We start from the raw sequence: 19,161 nt of genomic DNA on the forward strand, positions 1-19,161 counted from the left end.
AAAAAAAAGGAAGAATGACCCTGAGGGCAAAGACACAGATAGAGAGGCAGAGTCCGGAGAGGGCAGGGCTGCTTCTTGTTCTCTGCCTATCCAAGTTATTCTTGGATGTTGATACCTAACAAAATTCTGCCTGCTGGGTTTCAAACTGGCCTGGTACCAGTGACTCCTTTAAATCCTTTCATACTTTCCCCTTCAGAGTAAGAATGTGTACCATATGCCTCTCCCACCATTGTACTTTGGAAACACATATCTTGTTTTCTAGTTTTACAGGTCCACAGATGGAGAGAAATTTTACCTGCACATGTATCATAGCCAGAGATTCACCTATACCTGATTTAGATGATGAGATTTAGGACATTTTGAGTCAATATTTAGATGAGATATTTGACTTAGAGTTGATATGGAATTCATTAAGACTTTTGGGGATGGTGAGATGAGGTGAATATATTTTCCCATGGGATGGATGTGAATTTTGGGGAGACATACAGAAGAATGGAGGAGGTTGAATAGTGGCATTCAAAAGATACATTTATCTGGATACTCAGAATGTGACTTTGCTTGGAATAAAGGTCTTTGCAGATAAAATTAAGGTAGAATTCTCAAGAAGAAATCAACCTGAATTAGAGTACACTGTAAGTCCAGAGATGGGTGATCTTATAAGACACAGAAAGGGAAATACATATAAACAGGGAAGAAGGCCATGTGAAGATGGAGACAGAGGTAAAAGTTATGTCTGCCATAAGCCAAAAAACAGCAGGAGCAACCAGATCTGAAAGAGGCAAGATTCTCCCCTAGAGCCTTTGAAAGAGTATGGCCCTGATGGCACCTTAGTTTTGGTGTCTAGCCTCCAGAACAGAGAGAGAACAAACTTCTGTTGTTTTAAGCTATCCACTTTTGTTATGTCAGCCCAAGGACACAAATGCATCAGTATAGAGACATATGCATGCATGCATGAGTTTTTCTGAAAATAAAATGTTTTCTTATTGAGTACCTTATCTCCAAGGTTGCAGTTGCGGCTTTGAAGGTTATTATGGTTGGATAGCTTTTCATATATATCTTGGGCATTCTTACTGCTTTTAATAACAGTTCTCAATTGATTTCGGTTTCCCTTTTCTCTACTGGTTTCTTTATATGTCAAGGATATTAATACAATGTTAGTCATATATGAGGACAATTTTTTCTTTCCAGGTTATCTTGTACTCTTTAATGTTGTTTTCCCCAAATGGATTATTTTAAAACTTGAATAGATTTGTATGGCTAAGAAAGTAATACTGTTTCCCACATAAAAACATATTTGACTAATACACTAGGGGAACAGAAACACCAAACCGAGGTTTACCAGGTTTAGAGAGCATCTCCTAGCTCACAGTCACATGGCCCTGGGGAGCACACCACACACAGCCTGGGCTGTGGTTGGAGGATTGGTCCAGGATTTGGGACTCTACCTCACAGTTCCTCAGGAGTCGCTGACCCTTTCTGAATTACCCTTTCTTCTTCTGAAGTACAAAAATGCCTGCCTCAAACGGATTTTGCATGGATTTGACATAACATGGAACATCATTCTTTATTATTGAAAGAATCAGGGATCCTGGGTGGGACAAGTGCATAGAACAACTTGTCCTTCCAGCTGGGACCAGACCTCCTGGCTCAGTCTCAGGGATGTACTCATAATGGAGGGAAAAGGCAATAGAGATGATGAGGATGAAGGTAAAGACACCCAAGAGTTTCTCGTCAGGGCTGTGTTGTCAGGATTCTGAATTAGTCTGTGTGTGAGCTTCCTCTGGGATCTTGTGCTTGGTCTGGAGGAAATGAAGGGGGATAGTTAGCAGATTAGTAGAGCCAGGAGCCCTGAGTTTTATCTCTTAGCCACCCAGTCTCCCCTTGTTTCTCCTGAGCATCTAGTACTCACCTTGGGCAGAGTGAGCACCTGTGTGGCCCTGGTGCAGTCCCAGTCGTTATCATGAAAGTACCTGGGGTGGAGGAAAGACAGGTGACACCCATTAGGACCAAAGTGGAGAGTTTCACACCAGACGGTGCCATTTCCTAATCTGTGTGACAGAAACATGCCTGCACATTTACTGGGATATATGCAGCAGAATGAGCCCCGTGACACAGTGTGTCATGGGAAGCTCTCCTAAAACCCAAATATTGTCAATAAATGAATGAGGTCCATGAAATTCACAAAAGTAATGCACACCTGTTCAAAACCACTGGGTAGCTTAGCATGCATGGACACGGAAATGTTCAGGCTGATAATGAGTGCAAGAAAGAAGCAAACAAGTCACCTGCAAGTTCCCATTATTCACTCCTCCCCGGCAGCTCCCTCATATCCCCGTGTACACCCAGCACTCACTTCTGAGACTACTGGATGTTCATCCCAGACTGGGTGGAGAAAGCCTGCACCATTTCCTGCTGCTCCTGGGAGAGGGTGGGCATGGTACTGCAGCAGGATGTGGGCACTAGGATGCAGAACACACTCCGAGTCTCAATGCCCCTGGCGTCCCTCACAAACAGCTCATCATTCACAATGTAGAGACTGCAGGACAAATGGGTCCTCAGACAACCAGACAGACAGACAACAGCACACCTCCAACAATGATCCTGTGCCCACTGCCACTGAGCAGTCAGATTCCCTCCATACTCCTGCTGTGCCTGCCCCCCAGATGCCTTGGCTGGTACCTTTGCCCGTCTCACTGATCCTACCTTTGGGGAGATTGTCTGCCAGTTTCACTAGATTTATAGGCTTATCCCCAAAGCAGGCACAGTTCTGCACCTGCATTTACACTTTACAACAACCCAATGAGGTGGATGGCTTAATCCTCCTTTTCTAAGGAAGACAGACCCACAGATAGGTCATGCAACTTAACCAAGGTCACACACCTAGTGAGTGTTAGGTTCAAACAAGAGGCCCATATTCTGATTCCAAAGCCCACACTCTAGGCCGCTAGGCTAACTGCTCCTTGGCTCTAGCTGTTGGTTTTCCACAATACTGAGAAAACCTCCAGGATATGCACCACCACATTCCCACACCCCTGGCCCCAGGCTGGACTAGATGTTCCCATGTTGCACCCACAACACAGCTCACCTGGAATAGCTGGCAAGGGTAGTGATGAATTCCAGGTGAAGGTACAAACAGATAAATGTACAAATGTTATATGTTATTTATATCTCAATAAAGCTGGGGGTGGGGGAAGAAGGTACAAACAGGACCCTGAGAATTTCCTTTCACTTCAGCAACAATAAACAGCAACACACTCTAAGAGTTTCAGATGTTTTACATGCTCCTAAGCTATTTTCCTGATTCGATATTCATGCTGAAGGGGACACTTGTTCCCTGGGAGTCAGAGTATTGGGAATGGGGAGGACAACAAAATAGGAGCAATCTTCTCCCAGTGACAGGGCCTCTACTATGTGCTATGACAACCACTGCACAATTTTATTGGACTAATTTTTTGCAGGTGCTCAAGAGATGGGTACTATTAGCCACATTTTGCAAATGAAGAGAATGAGAAGTTAAGTAACAGGCCCAAAGCCACACCTTAAGGACCTACTGTGTGAACCATCAAACTCCACACCCTAACACCAAGGGTGTGCAGGGCAGAAGGCATGGGAACAAAGGCAGGTCTCTGCCCTAGTATTACTGCTGTCAGCTATGTCTAGGTTAAAGGGGAGTATCTAGAGGGGAGTATTTAGAGTATCTAAAGAGCTTTCTGGGAGACTTCATAGCATTGCTCATGGTCACCTGCAGAGAGAGATGGAGTGAGCCACCCTGATGGTGTGGTAGTGATCAGCAGTTGGGGGCGGGGAGGGAAAGAGGTGGGTCTGGTTGTGGGCATCCAATGTGCCTGGAGTTAGCATTATGTTTAGTTGCTCCATTTCTCCTGGCTCCAACTTATTCTACACAGGGTGGGGTTCAGCAGGACTGGCAAGAATAGGTATCTTCAGGAGGGACTGAGGCAAGTAGCAAGCCTCCTGCCATTGTCCTAGATGTGCCCCTGATGCACACCTTTTGGGTCTGGTCACAGATCTTGTTGCTGATACTCTTCAATGCAGAGGCAGTGCTAACATCCTGGATGAAACACTGGGCCTACATTATCACGTAGTGGAACTACAGGGAGCAGAAGCAACAGCAAAGTGTTGGAAGACAAGCTCCCACTTTCTCTGTGTCCACTAACCTGGGTTCACCATCCTCTCCTACATGAACTAGGATGCAACAGTGGTGCAGTACTGAATTCAGTAAACATTTTTATTCATACTTTGTGCCATAATGAACCTAGGGGTGAAAGAAAGGTTGGAAGAGAAGAGTGATAACACGGAATTAGGACTTGAGAACACATCCTTTTCCAACCATCTGCTAAGCTTTAAAGAAACTTCTAAAAAATGGACCATTGACATAATTTATTATTTTATGCCAAATATGGATTTCCTAAATCCCCTTTCTTTCTATTCAAGTCTCTCCTCCAAATAATCAACTTAAGATTTTATACATGATATCCTTTTTATAAAGTTCCAGGATATCTTACCTAATGTAGCCCTGACTGCCCCTTCGACAAGCTCCAGAGACATGACCCCCATCTACCACACTCAGCTTCAGCCAAACTGAGGCATCCAGTGTGCAGATGCTCCATCTCCTTGGATGTAGTTTCTATGTTTGTCTTTAGACAGTCTTCCCCATTCTCCCTGTATATCAGCTCTCTGAACCTGCCCTTAGATGACTAATGTTGGTAACTCCTAATTTTAAAGAAGTTACATTTCCTTTCCCCAGCAAAGTAACCTTGAGTCTCTATACAAGTAAGTTGCCCTTGACCTGCCTCTCATGCACACTCTAGTATTTTACTAGAACAATCACCATGATTTTGAACCAGGTCTCCACAGTTTCAGCCTGCTAGTTCACCCTCATTTCTCCCTCTGGAGGAATTCTCTCTTTCTACACATCTACATTAGGATGGACATGGCCTTGATATGCTACTGACCTGTCCTATGGTAGGGGTAGTTGACTTAATGGGTACTATGGATAAGTGGAGAGAAGGAAGGAGTCAGTTAATTCTGAAAAAGTCTTCTACACTTGTTTGCTCTACCAATACCAGGGCTACAGTTAGGATTGCCCAACCATTTGATCTAGTTCCTCAAACTGTCATGTTGTAGAAAAAAAAGAATGATATAGTTAACTACAGGGCTACATATTCCACTGCCTAGTCCATGCCAACTGTGCTGACTTGTCACTTACTATCTTATTTAAGGCCCATGTGAGTATCACTCATTGGTGCTTCTCCATCTTGTTCATGAATGCATGAAGGATAAATGCCAGAAATACCTTGTTTATAGCAATTTTCACACTTCAAGGGAAAAACCCAGGTATCTAGCTCTTCTTTGAAAGGAGGTGTGACTGTCATATTCTGAAATTAAGAACAGAATAAAGCAAAAAAACTACAACTAAGTCAAGGTGAAAAACCATCAGTGGCCTGAATAACAAAATCCTGTGATGACTATTATGGCTAATGAAAATATACCACTGACTATTTAAATCTAAAAAGAAATACAACTTTAAAAGTGCTTGAAAAGTTGGAAGACTCCACTGTAGACACCTCCTGGGAGATTAGAGGTGGGGAGCATTCTCATCCTAAGAAAGAGCAAACACAGGAATTGTGTTGGGCAGATCCTGAATAACATCCTGAGATGTTATTCCTACTCTGCTGTTTCAGGCTGGGTGACCTGGGACAAATTAATTAATGTCTAACCCTCACTTACTCATTGAAATCTAGGCCAATAATACCATCTGCCTTGAGTGTGTAGTGTCTGTTTCAAGATTCAAAGGCAAATTCCCACCTGGATATAAATGGAAAACAAGTCAGAAGAAATATCTAGAATTAAGCCTGGTTAGACAAAATGAATGATCCTGAAAGAAAGAGGGCAAAAGTTAAAGATGATACAGGGAATAACACTAACAGGTGTCTAGTTGGTCCCAGAAAGAAGGAGGGAGAACAATGCGGCAGAAGTATTTTTAAAAATGGCAGTTGGGAAGTTTCCAAAAGTGACAAAAGATATTACATCACAAATTCATGTTTGTCAAGTCTAGAGGGGTATGAGGAAAACCAAACCTAGGCCTAGCCTAGTAATACTGTTGACACCCAAAGGAGAAAGCAGATACTCAAAGCTGAGAAAGGAAGGCAAGACAGATCACCCTCAAAGAAGCAACACTCAGACTGGCATCTAATCTCTCAGAAGAGATAATGGTACCTTGAAATGAGTGAATGCATATCTTCCCAGTGCAAAAGGAAACCTAGAATTCCATATTTAGAAAGAAGTATCTTTCAAAAATGGAAAAGAGTCATTTTAATGAAACAAACTGTTAGACAGAAAGGCAGAGATGAGCAGAATGAAAAAGAGAGAAGGGCCCATCAAAAATGACTGAAAGAGTTTATTAGATGAAGCCAGAGAGCCAGAAATGACTCAGAGAGTTAATCAGATGAAGTGTCAGGGTCCAAGAGTGAGTCAACAAATGTCCAGGATCTCTCCAAATAAGAAACATCAGAAGTACAGGCACAACCTGAAGGGCCCCCACCAGTAAGATGGCAAACTTCCGGCTTCTTTTCGGGGTCCTCGGTTCCCGCCGGTGCCACATGAAGCCCAATCACCTCTCGCCCCCCTCCCAATCCCAGCACCTAGCCAACAGCCACCAGCCCCATAGAAGTAACACCACAATTACCCCATGCCCCTTCCTATATAACCCAGCACCTTTCCCTAATAAAGCGGAATTCTCCGGTGAATTGCTGCTGTGTGTCACTCCTTTCCTTTCATTGGTGCCGAAACCCGGGGGACAGGACACCCCAACTGGTCCCCGTCTTCCCCCTGACACCAGCAGCAGCTTGCCCTCGTCCTCTTTGTCTGGCGCTGGCTCATCACACTCACCACTCCTCTCTGGCCTTTAGGTAAGTTTTCCCCCCGGAGTGGGCCACTCTTCCCCGAGCTATCACAGTGCCATTGACTGTGATCGTCCGGCAAGGCCCTGATGCTCGGGGATGAGGAGGGAACTCTCCCTGCCTCAGGCCTTCACGGCTGCGGCGGACCCTCAGGCCCCTCCTCCAACAGTCATAAATGCACTCACCGTACCTTCCATCAGTGCCAAAACTTTTTAAGCAAAATTTCCCCGGGGTGGGCCACTCTTCCACGAGCTATTGCAGTGCCATTGACCGTGATCATCCGGCAAGGCCCTGACGCTCGGGGACGAGGAGGAAACTCTCCCCACCTCAGGCCTTCACGGCTGCGGCAGACCCTCAGGCCCTTCCTCCAACAGCCATAAACGAGGAGACTCCTTTGCAGATGAGAACGCTCCCTTTTCCCCACCTCCTCCTTCTGTTCCGTCCACCGAAATCTGTTCTGTCTGCCGAAAATTCCTAGTGCTAGGTACCTCGTGACTCCGGCAAACTGCCTTCTTAGGGAAGTCTGGGTGACGACCCACACTTCCTAAGAAATTCCGACTTCTATACGAGTTTCCGCAGACCACCAAGGATCACCGGGGACGCCCTTTGTCTCCTTGTGGTCTGCTTCCAGTCCGAGGATCTCCGTTCGTCTTCCCCTGTTTGTCTCCTTCTCTGTCCTTTAGCCATGGGAGCCTCCTCATCTCTCCCTGAAAGTTCACCTCTTGAATGCCTGCTTAAGCATCTGGCTACCCTCTCCATGACGCCTGATATAAAACCAAAACTTCTCCGTAAATATTGCTCCCAAGATTGGCCAACATACCCCCTAGACAATAACAACCAATGGCCCGCAGGGGGAACTCTTGATCCTAACATCACTCATGATCTTTTTAACTACTGCCAGCGCCTGAAAAAATGGAAGGAGATTCCCTATATCGAAGCTTTCTGTCTCCTCCTACCGCCGCCGCCTCACAAGTTCTCCTAGCCTGCAAGCCGCCACCCCTGCAGAAGCCTCCCATTCACTCCCTTCCCCTTCTTCTCCTACAACAGCCCTTCTCCCTTCCTCCCCCACCATGTCCTCCCACATCTCACCTCCTCTGCATTCGTCCACCGCAGATTAAGCCTGAGACTTTCAGCCCCCCCTTTAACTAGGTCTCGGAAGCCTCCTCCGTTTTTGCCCTCATCACCTGTTTCTCCCCTGTTAGGGACCACCTTTGTCTTCTCACATGTTTGTAGGGAGAATGGGAATGCACCTTCCCCCATGTCTGAACGCAGCATGGGAAAGCACAAGCTAGAGAACAAACAGTGCAGTCCTTGGAAGTTATCTGTCCACAAAAACATATCTTGTCCTCGAAGATGAGCCAAGACTCCTCACTCTGAAAATAGGGAGACCTTGAAGATGTGTAGAAACACTGCCCCTGCTTCTAGCTATGCCCTTCCCCCACTTGCCGATGTGGCAGGAATGGAGAACAAAGAACATTCTATTTACACATTCCATAAGCAATTAACTGGAGCCCTGCTGTAGCTCAGTTAGTAGAGCATGGGACTCTTAACCTCAGAGTCATGAGTTCAAGCCCAACCAGAGTAGCAGAGGCAAGCAGCTGGGCTGCTGGCTGGCAACACGAGGGTCCAATTCTTTCTTTATTTTCTTTGCCCCCCTTCCTCACTTCAGGACCTGCTTGACTAGGCACGACTAGACCGCATCACTCCCCCACAGACTGAGCCAGAACCCTTCAGTCCCCCTCAGACTCGGTCCCGAGGGCCTCCCAAAATTATCGCCCCCTTCCGGGAGGTAGCAGGATCCGAAGGCATTGTACGCGTTCACGTCCCTTTCTCCATAGGAGATTTAGCCCAACTAGAGAAACGCCTAGGTTCCTTTTCCACTGATCCCATGACATACATCAGAGAGTTTCAATGGACTCTCCAGTCTTACAGCCTCACGCATCATGACATTTTCATGCTCCTGGCCAATACTCTCCTCCCTGAAGAGCATAGACGAGTTTGGGACCTTGCCCAAACGCACGCTACCGAAACCCACAGGACTGACCCCACCTATCCCCGTGGCCCCACTGCTGTCCCTGAACAAGACCCACACTGAGATTATAACACCGCCATGGGTCTCCGCTCTCGAGATATTTTTGCCTCCTGCTTAATAGCAGGTCTGAAAAAGGCAGCTCGTAAAGTAGTCAATTTTCAAAAGCTCCAAGACATAATTCAAAAGAGAGACGAAACCCCCTCTGAGTTCTTAGACAGACTCACTCAAGCCCTATTACTGTATTCCAACCTGGACCCAGAAACACCTGAAGGAAGACATGTCCTTATGACACACTTCCTAGCTCAAAGCTACCCCGACATTAAAGCTAAACTCAAAAAGTTAGAACAGGGCCCCGCTACCCCACAGACTGAGATCCTAACAGTAGCCTTTAAAGTCTTCCATAACCGGGAGGAGGAGAAAGAATGCCATAAACAAAAGGCTGATCAGGCCAATTTCCAAATGTTGGCCCAGCTGATAAAACCACAACCTGGGCACCCCTCTACAAACAAGCCCCCCCCAGGAGCTTGTTTCAAGTGCGGAAAAGAGGGACATTGGTCAAGGGTGTGCCCCTCCCCCAGATCTCCTACCACCCCATGCCCCAGATGCCACAAAAAGGGCCACTGGGGGTCTGATTGCCCAACCACCCGAAGGGGAGGCTGGACGAACAACCCCTATCCTAAGCCCGCCGTAGTGGGGCTGGCAGAAGAAGATTGATGGGGCCCGGGGGCTTCTCGCCCGACCATTTCCATCACCAAACAGGAGCCCAGGGTTACTTTAACAGTAGACAGTCGCCCCATCTCCTTCCTCCTAGATACAGGAGCCACCTTCTCAGTCTTGCGAGAATACCGGGGCCCTACCACGCCAGCCATTACTCCTATAGTCGGGGTAGGAGGTAAACAGATTTTCCATTAAACTCCCCCCAACTTTTATGCACAATCCTAGACAATCCCATACCTTTCTCCCACTACTTCCTGGTTATGCCCCAGTGTCCCATCCCTTTACTAGGACGAGACATCCTTTCCCTCCTCCATGTTTCCATAACTATATCCACTCCCACAGCCCCCAGTACTCCCTTTCTGATGGCCCTCATAGCTGATGACCCCCCTATACCCAATGAAAGCTCCGGTTCCTCCCTCATGCACCCTGTAAATCCCAAAGTTTAGGACATTACAAGCCCCTCCGTGGCCCTATGTCCCCCTGCCTCTATCAAATTACGATGTAGATGATCTTCTACTCTGCAGTCCCTCGTGGGAACAGTCTCAACTTCACACTGCCTCTCTACTTAACCTTCTAGCTTCCAGAAGTTACCAGGTATCCCCTGTCAAAGCTCTAATCTCTTCCCCTCCTGTCACTTACCTTGGATTCCTTCTGTCTCAACAAAGAAAGTCCATTACCTTAGACAGAAAACTACTCCTCTCTGACCTGCCCGTTCCCAAAACCAAGACAGAGATCCTTTCCTTTCTAGGACTGGCTGGGTATTTTAGAGCGTGGATCCCTAACTTCTCCATGTTGGCAAGACCCCTACACGATCTCAGCAAAGGCGCCCCTAAAGAACCATTATCCTCCTCACCCCGACACTCCTTCATTAAGCTCCGTCAAGCCCTTGTGGAAGCCCCAGCTCTCCATCTTCCTGATTTGTTGAAGCCCTTCTCATTATACATTCATGAGAGGTCCAGTCAAGCTCTAGGAGTCCTAGGCCAATATTATGGCCCATCCTTTGCCCCAGTAGCTTATCTCTCCAAGCAATTAGACCCCACAGTTTGGGGATGGGCCCCCTGCCTACGACCATTAGCCGCTAGACAGCTCTTGCTGAAGGAAGCTCATAAACTGACATTCAGGGAACCCCTTACCATTCTGTCCCCACATCCCCTAAAAGATCTCTTAACCTACAAAAGTTTACAGACTCTCCCTCCCTCCAGACTACTGACCTTACTGTCCTCTTTCCTCCAAAATCCCGTTCAGCCCCTTTGCCATCCATACCCAAATCATGACTTTTTCCTCCTTTCCTGCTCTCTCGCTTTTTTTCCTCATTCCTATTGTCTTCCCCGCCACCCCAGCCTCCTTTGTATGGCGATTCAAAGTCAGACAGACTTACACACAGCATCAAACAAAAGTTACTGCCCTCATTGCCACACCAGACTGCCCTCTGAAAAGCTGCTCTGAGCCTTTATACCTCCACTTTCCTCCCTCCACTGAAGTGTTCACTAGCAGCTACCCTTATTCTCCCTACCTCTGCTTCCTCTATGACCAAAAACAAGCCTATTGCAGGCGATGGCCAGACACCTACAGGAGATGTCCCTACTGGTCTTGCGCCATTCACTACATGAGTAACTTCCAGTACCCACAATATTACTCCTCCAACCGTTTCATGAAATATCCCAACGGCTCATTCTCCTTATCAATCCCAGATCCCTGGGACTCTCGATGGGCTGCCAGAGTCACAGCCTCAGTTTACTACGTGGGGTCCTCAACCCCCCACGGTACCCTTCTTATCTCTCAAAAGTATGTTCCCTCTCATTCCCAGATCTCTCAAGTTGCATCAGATAGCAGACATTCCGAAAAAGTCATTATCCAAACTCTTGAAGGTGCCTCTTCATCTTCTTATCCCCACCCCTCTTCCCATTTCTCCTACTCTTTGTTACAGCTCATTCAGGACACCACCATCTTTCTCAACCACACCCTTAACACTGCCAATTGTTTCTTGTGCGCATCACTACAGCGCCCACTGCTGGCCACCGTGCCCCTTAATATTTCCAACTACTCCTTCCATGCAGAAAGACAACCCCTCTGCCCCCTGGCAGACATACCCCTATGGGAACCAGAATACGCAGATAACCTCACCATCCACCACTGTGTAGGCCCAACTCCACCCCCTCAAGTGCACTTCACTGCCTCTCTATCTACACCCCTACCTTCAGCTCTAAGACTTATACGCAACCGGGACACTTCTTTTGGTGTAATGGCAGTCTTTTCAACTCACTGCCTCTCAACTCCGATATACCCTGCATTCTCGTCACCCTAATCCCACAGCTTACACTTTACAGCATGGCAGAATTTCTTGAGCTACAACCTCCCTTGCCCTCGTGCATAAAAAGAGCTGCTTTCCTTCCCATCATGGTCGGTATCACTTTGATCACCTCAGCCATTGGGGCAGGGTTTTCGGGAGAAGCCTTGGGTCACTCTCTATGGGCAGTTAGAGATCTCAACGCCAAACTTGAGGGAGCCCTGACATCCACTGCCGATTCCCTAGCCTCTCTCCAAAGATAGGTCACTTCTCTAGCTAAGGTCACCCTTCAAAACCGGCAGGCCCTAGATCTGCTTACAGCCGAGAAGGGCGGCACCTGCATCTTCCTCCGGGAAGAGTGCTGCTATTACATCAACGAATGTGGCATTGTAGAAACTGACATCACCAAACTCACTGACCTTGCCTCCAGCCTCCACTCTGCTTCCAATTCCAACCCATTCTCTTCAATACTAACAAACCCCCTCCTCACCTAGCTCTGGCCCATTGCAGGCCCCATAATAATCATTCTTCTCGCCTGTCTCTTCTTACCCTGTATAATAAAGTTCATCAAATCCCAAGTCGGAAAAATCTCTAATCAAGCTTTCAACCAGCTTTTACTCAGGAACTACCAGCTTCTGGCCACAGAAGATCCCTCACCCTCACGTGACCTCCTCACCACACGCTGAGATGGACCCCTCTCTCCACTGGAGACTGTTCCTGGAAACAATGGCCACAGACGCCTGGCTCCTGACACCCATATCCTCTTGGCACCATTGGAATCAGCAGGTCCTCGACCTATGGTTATAGAGAACCTTCATTGATTTCCAAACCTGAAGAAGTCCACATCTACTCATCCTTACTGTGGAGAGTCCTATCAACCCTTTCCTCCCAATCCTCAAGCCCTCACTCCCTTCTCCGCCCCTGTTCAGCAGGAAGTAGCCAGAGAGAAAGCAACGTCCACAACCCCATAGAGGAGAAAGGGGGAATGAAGGGCCCCCACCAGTAAGATGGCAAACTTCCGGCTTCTCTTTGGCGGTCCTCGGTTCCCGCCGGCGCCACCTGAAGCCCAATCACCTCTCACCCCCCCCCCCACAATCCCAGCACCTAGCCACCAGCCACCAGCCCTGTAGAAGTAACACCACAATTACCCCATGCCCCTTCCTATATAACCCAGCACCTTTCCCTAATAAAGCAGAATTCTCCAGTGAATTGCTGCTGTGTGTCGCTCCTTTCCTTTCACAACACAGCCCACGTCCTCATTTCACCAATCAGAACAGGCCTACAGGAATAAGAGCTGTCAATCAAGGTCTTCTCTTGCCTCCAAAACGTTATACAAGAAGCCTCAGAATAAGCAGCCGGGGCTAACTTTAGGCAGTCATGCTGTTACTCTGTGCAGGGTGCAGTAAAACTTACTTTGCTTTCTTGACTTTGGTCTCATGCCTAACTCTATCTGACTACCCTGAGACACCGAACTGAGTTCCTTTCTTCCTAACAAAACCAGGCAAATTAATCACTAAAAGTCTCAAAGTAAAGGAAATATGAAGGTTTCTTCTGCAAGCAGAAGAAATATGACTCCAGGTGGAAAGACAGATGAGGAAAAGAAAGAAGAATGACACTGGTGAATATGTAGACATATCCAAATGAGTATTAACTATATAGCACAGTGAAAATGATTTCTTCTGGGGATTTATATATATATATATATATATATATATATATATATATATATAGAGAGAGAGAGAGAGAGAGAGAGAGAGAGAGAGAATTAAAATACAGAACAGTAACTTGGGAAAAGTAAAATGCAGTCAAAGTTCTATGTCCCTCGTGTTTTCTGATAATATGTAAATAAAGCAATTTACACATAACAGTGTATATTGTAATCTCAAGGGTAAACAGTACAATAATGACAATGACAAAAGAATGTGTCACTAACTTGCCAAATTAGGTAAAAATCAAATAGTTAAAACTGATTATTTCAAAAAAGAGGAAAGGAAAAGGTAATAAGAGCAGGTAAAATAAGTGTGAATAAAATGTTAGGATGGCATGTTTAAACCAAATTATATCTGTAATTACATATAAACAGAAAAAATATTCCAACTAGAAAGGCAAAAGTTATCAGACTAGATAAAAAACATTCCATCAAATGGGCCTTAAGAGTCTCATGTAAACTTAAAGATACATAAAATTTTTTAAAATGGCATTTTAAACATTAACCAACTAAAATATAGAATACCCTTATAAATAACATAAAAATACACTTTGAAAGAAAAACATTACTAGAGATAAGAGGGAGATTTCATAATGATAAAAGGTTCAATTAAAGAAGATATTAATAAAACAATTCTAAATTTATTTGCACCTCTATGTAGAGCCAAAATATACCAACCTGTGATATTGTGATTTATGGTAAGAAATGTAAATTTGGTCTTTGTTCCTCCTGGCACAAAGCTCCTAAAAGTCTTGGAATTTTCTGGAATGAGAATGGTTAATGTTCCTTTTGTTATGTTAATGAGGTGGCTTTTGGAAACCACCTAAGGTTGAGGGCTGGTTGGCAGAAGAATCACCATGTGGTTAGAGGGTTGAAACTTTCAGTCCAGGAATCCACTGACCTCCCAGGACGGGAGAGGAGCTGGAGACTGAGTTCAAATGCCAATGGTCAATGATTTAATCAACCATGGCCATGAATGAAGCCTCCACACAAACTGAATAGGACTGGGTTCAGAACTGCCAGGTTGGTAAACCAGAATGCATCCATGTGCCACCAAGTCGTACCCCAAACTCCATGAAGACCAAATCTTCTTTGTTTGGGGCCTCGCTGTATGTATTTCTTCATCTAGATGTTGATTCATATTCTTAATATGCTTTGTAATAAACCAGTAATCTAGTGAGTAAACAGGTTTCCCAAATTCTGTGAACCACTCAGGCAAATTAGCCAAACCCACAGGGTCATAGGAACCTCTAATTTATAGCCACTCAATCAGCAGCACAGGTAACAACCTGAACTTGTACTTGGCATTTAAAATGGAAGGCAGTCTTGTGGGACTGAGCCCTTAACCTGTGGAATCTCATGCTCTTTCTGGATAGACAGTGTCAGAATTTGAGTTAATTTGTGGGACACCCAGCTGGTATAGCAGAATTGCTTGGGTGTGTGTTGGGAAAACCCTACACATTGAAATTGGGTACAGAATATTAAAAGCCAAACCTAGCAGAAGTAAATGGAGAAGGGGACAAATCCACTCTCACACTGTGAAATTATAACACACCTCACTGAGTGATAGATATGACAGGAGGACAAAAATTCAGTTAGGTGGATTAGATATAAACAATGTTAGTAACAAATTTACTTAATTGACATGGAACAATGCAAATGACAACCACGCATGAAACACTTCAGAGTCAATGCTATGCTGGGCCATAAAGGAAACTTTTGAGAAATTTCCATGAGCATAATGCAATCTACCCTGAATGGTTGGTATGAAGATTCAAGGGTCATGCTGGGTTCTTGCCCCTCTCCTACCCTCACATGAATCCCAAGAATGTTAATTTCATCAAACTGCCAACTCTAGGTGATCTTCTCCATCCTCCAAACTCTGGACTGACAGGAGTACACCACTCAGACATACCCCTCAAATAGATATTTAAAAATATACCTGGGATTTGCTTCAATTCAAGTATGGTAAGATGACAGACACAGAGATAACTTCCTTTAAAAAGGAATTTATTACATACAGCCCCCAAGTGGAGGGGGCTATGGCACACAGGGCCACATGAGGAAGCACCTGGGTTGGACCAGAGACAGATGGAGTGAAAGGAAAACATGGACCAGAATCTTTACTCTGGCTTCATGAAAAGCAATGGGAGAGGCAGGATAACTATGCTGAGTAATCTTCAGATTGAATAGTTTGAATAATTTCGGTGGGCTCAGGCTAGAGGAGTTGTCCCTAGTTATTCATTATCTGGCCTTGGGCTAATTTAGGGCAGGGAGAATATTGGATTGTTCTGTGAAACTTTGAGAAAGGAAGTGGTGGTTGGGGTTATGTGGTTATGTGTTCTGCATTTGTTGGTTTGCATATCAAAGCCACACTCATAGGTAAGTTGATTGCTATCTCTAGGAATTATCTCACCCTGGCAGAAGCAGTCCCTCACGGGGTCTACAAGGTCTCTATGGTGTCAAAGCATTATAAGATGTAGTTAATAGAAAACATGATTAAAAAACCATGGGGAATTTTTCACCTCAGTCAAGCCACAGGAGGGGAGGTTTTCCACATAGAACCAGGATACATTTGTCGGGCCCCATTGTGGTCATGTCCTCAGAAGAATGGAAAACACTCAGCCTGGGCCCTCATAACCCTCCATCTAAAGGGGGCTTTTCTGGGTGTCCTGTTTGACAGGGTTGGAGAGGGGGTCCAGACCCCCTTCTGCCCTGTGGGGTCCTGAGACCAAAGGTTGGCAATGACTAATGCAACCATGTTACAGCCTGAAGACAGCAACCTGTCACCAGTGTCCTTACTGGGTACTCTTGGGGTGAACTGATGGGGTCTGCAGCTGAGGGTTTGGTGAAGATCCAGGAGGGCTGCTGAGGAAGGTGAGAACAGGCCCAAACTACTCTGTCAGGGCCATGCAAACAAGATGGAATCCTGGTAGGAAGACCTTTCTCCAAGGGCATAGAAGGGGAACCTTGGCCAAAGGAGGCTTAACTTTCCATTCTTACTGACCCCTGACTTTGTGACCAGCCTAATAATGCTCCAGGAGCCATTTCCAGCTGTACCACCCATGCAGAAGAGGCCAACTAGAGTCAGGAGACCTGGGATCTAGGTACTTAACAGCTGCAAAACCAGGAGACGCTGCACTTGTAGCTGCTCTACAGCCTACTGCATTACATGGTATTCCTTCACTTTTCCTCACAAAGGGCCTCTGATCACACAGTCACCAGCTCCTTGCCCTTTCTGAGATTGCAGTCTTAGTGAAGTGGTGGGAGCCTGTCTGGGGCTTTTCAAATGCTACCTGGAGAAAAAAAGGCTGGACTGAGCTCCATGGTGTAGGGATGACCCTACCATGCACTGCTTTAATTCTTCCTGCAATATATGGTTTTCTTAGGAAAGAGTAAAGTAACAAAAGATTTGGTATAGCTCTGGGAGTAAGGGGGCTCCCCTCCCAGAACATATTCCCCTATGAATCCAGTGAAACCAAAGTAAGCCAAGGAAAAGAGCAGGTTGGGAGAAACTGTTTATATTGTTCACAGCTTGCTTGAATTCACTAGCTAGCCTTGGCCTTCCTCCCCACCGACCCCAGAAGGAAACTCCATGGGCAGGTCCTTGGTGACTGGCAGATGCCAGACCGATTATATATCAGGAACAGAGGGGAGGAGAGAATGGCTGGCTGGTTTCCTTCTACCACTTGCCTGGATCCACCAGAGGCTCTGAAACATCTGTTGGTATGCAAATGGATTAAGGCTAGACGGGACATTTTGGAAACTCTGCCATTTACCCCATATTTGGAAATAGTCATATTGCAGGAAACAAGCCTTGTGCATGCCAGTGAAGTCATACTCAAAACAGTCCTGGAAGTGGAAAGGAAATAGCCAACAGCCAGTGGGTCACAACAGAAAAAGAAAGCTTGTTTTTCCTTTTAAAAATATAGTCAATGAGGACAGATGTCCTCTGGTGGTCAGATCCAGAATTGTAGCTCTGAAATTCTCAGGTCTGGGGCTCAGTCTCAGGTAAGAAGGGAGGGAGGAAACGTCATGGGCTGTGTATTAGCTAGTGTATCAGGCAGAACTCTCTGGCATTTCCCGTCCCCTGGCAGCAATCTTTCCTGAGTCTTCATGCCCTGAGAGGGGACATACAGACCCTGAGTGAGCTAAAAAGAAATCTGTACATGATAGAGGGTAAACATTTGGGGTGAGGGAAGTATAAGAGAGAAATGCATACACATACACAGATTAACCATCATGTCAAGAGTAAAAATTTTGTAATTTTATAAAACAGTATCATGTAAACACTTTTATAAACTGGTAAATATACATGAACTTTTTTGTCATTTGGTTATTAGATATTTAAGTGTTTCAACAAACTTACCTACTATCAAAATTTTAAACCCTAAAAATATATATTTAGAAAATGATATCATTCTGCACCGTCCATCTATATGATCCTCTCATCTTGACCCACAGATACCCATTATAAATAGATCAATGCACATTTTCCAGAAGTACTCCTCTTCAGGTAATGTGATTACATATCTTCTAACATTTGTATGTATTTTATATGAACAGATTACTTTAAATTTTAATCAATCATATAAGTAATTTTATGTAAATTGGTCTTTTCATTTCTTTTGCCTTCCCTAGATTATTCTTTCAGCTAATGCTTGGCATCTGTCCAAAGTTCAATAGCGAAGCATTTTGCTTTCTAGGTGAATTATTTATTCATAACTTTTGTCTCTCTTTCTCTATAGACTAATTAGCAACAATCTTCAATGTACACATATTAGTTGAAGTCCTGTAATATTGTTTGTACATATTTATTCTCAACTTTTCATATTTTTATTTTTTTCTTCTGATAATACATAACTAAATTGTTTTTAAACTTTCATTGATTTTATATTTTAAAAATAATACAGCAAAAATAAGTAATACACAGTGTTTCACCAAAGACCAGACCACTGGGGATGTCAACAGTCAAATCCTTGAAGTTGTCAGGACACAAAGGGAAAAGAGCTTTGTACCCAATTCTACATTTGTGAAAGATGGGAATCATACTTGAATACTTGTTTGACCTCAAGGAGCTATGTAATGTTCCTCTGGATAAAGTAATTCTGTAAATGATAATTTCTTCCTGACATGGAAGTTACTTTTCCTGTTCTTCTGCCTGGGCCCCACATACCAACTTCCAACAGACCAATTATTGGACCCCTGTATCCAAGCCTCTAAGCCCTGGGACTGGCATTGCATCTCCACCATCATCTTCACCAACAGGGATTCTTTGAGTACTCTGGGCTATGACATAGACACCAGAGAAGTTTAAAACCAGATGTACGACTCTGAAAATACTTTCAAATATGTTACAAATTTATTAGAAAAATTAAAGGGAAGTTGATAAAGGCATTGTCTTTCTCAAATAGAAAAGTTAAATATAAATAAATATAAAAGATTGGGTAAATATTCAGGATGTCTTTTATAAGCAAATATTATAATATATAAATAA

General features: G+C 44.9%; 1 long non-coding RNA gene across 1 annotated transcript in view; it reads right to left on the bottom strand.

The window, feature by feature from the left end:
• Window positions 1-1,586: 1,586 nt before the first annotated feature.
• Window positions 1,587-19,161, bottom strand: part of LOC118972976 (uncharacterized) — a 35,639-nt gene continuing 18,064 nt past the window's right edge. Inside the window, exons 2-3 of the long non-coding RNA XR_005062151.2 lie at window positions 1,910-1,970; window positions 1,587-1,799 (exon numbers count right to left, since the gene is read on the bottom strand). This is a non-coding gene — a long non-coding RNA (uncharacterized lncRNA). The remainder of the gene's footprint in view (window positions 1,800-1,909; window positions 1,971-19,161) is intronic.

This window comes from Manis javanica, chromosome X (assembly GCF_040802235.1).
Source record: "Manis javanica isolate MJ-LG chromosome X, MJ_LKY, whole genome shotgun sequence".
In the NCBI taxonomy this organism is placed as follows: Eukaryota; Metazoa; Chordata; class Mammalia; order Pholidota; family Manidae; genus Manis; species Manis javanica.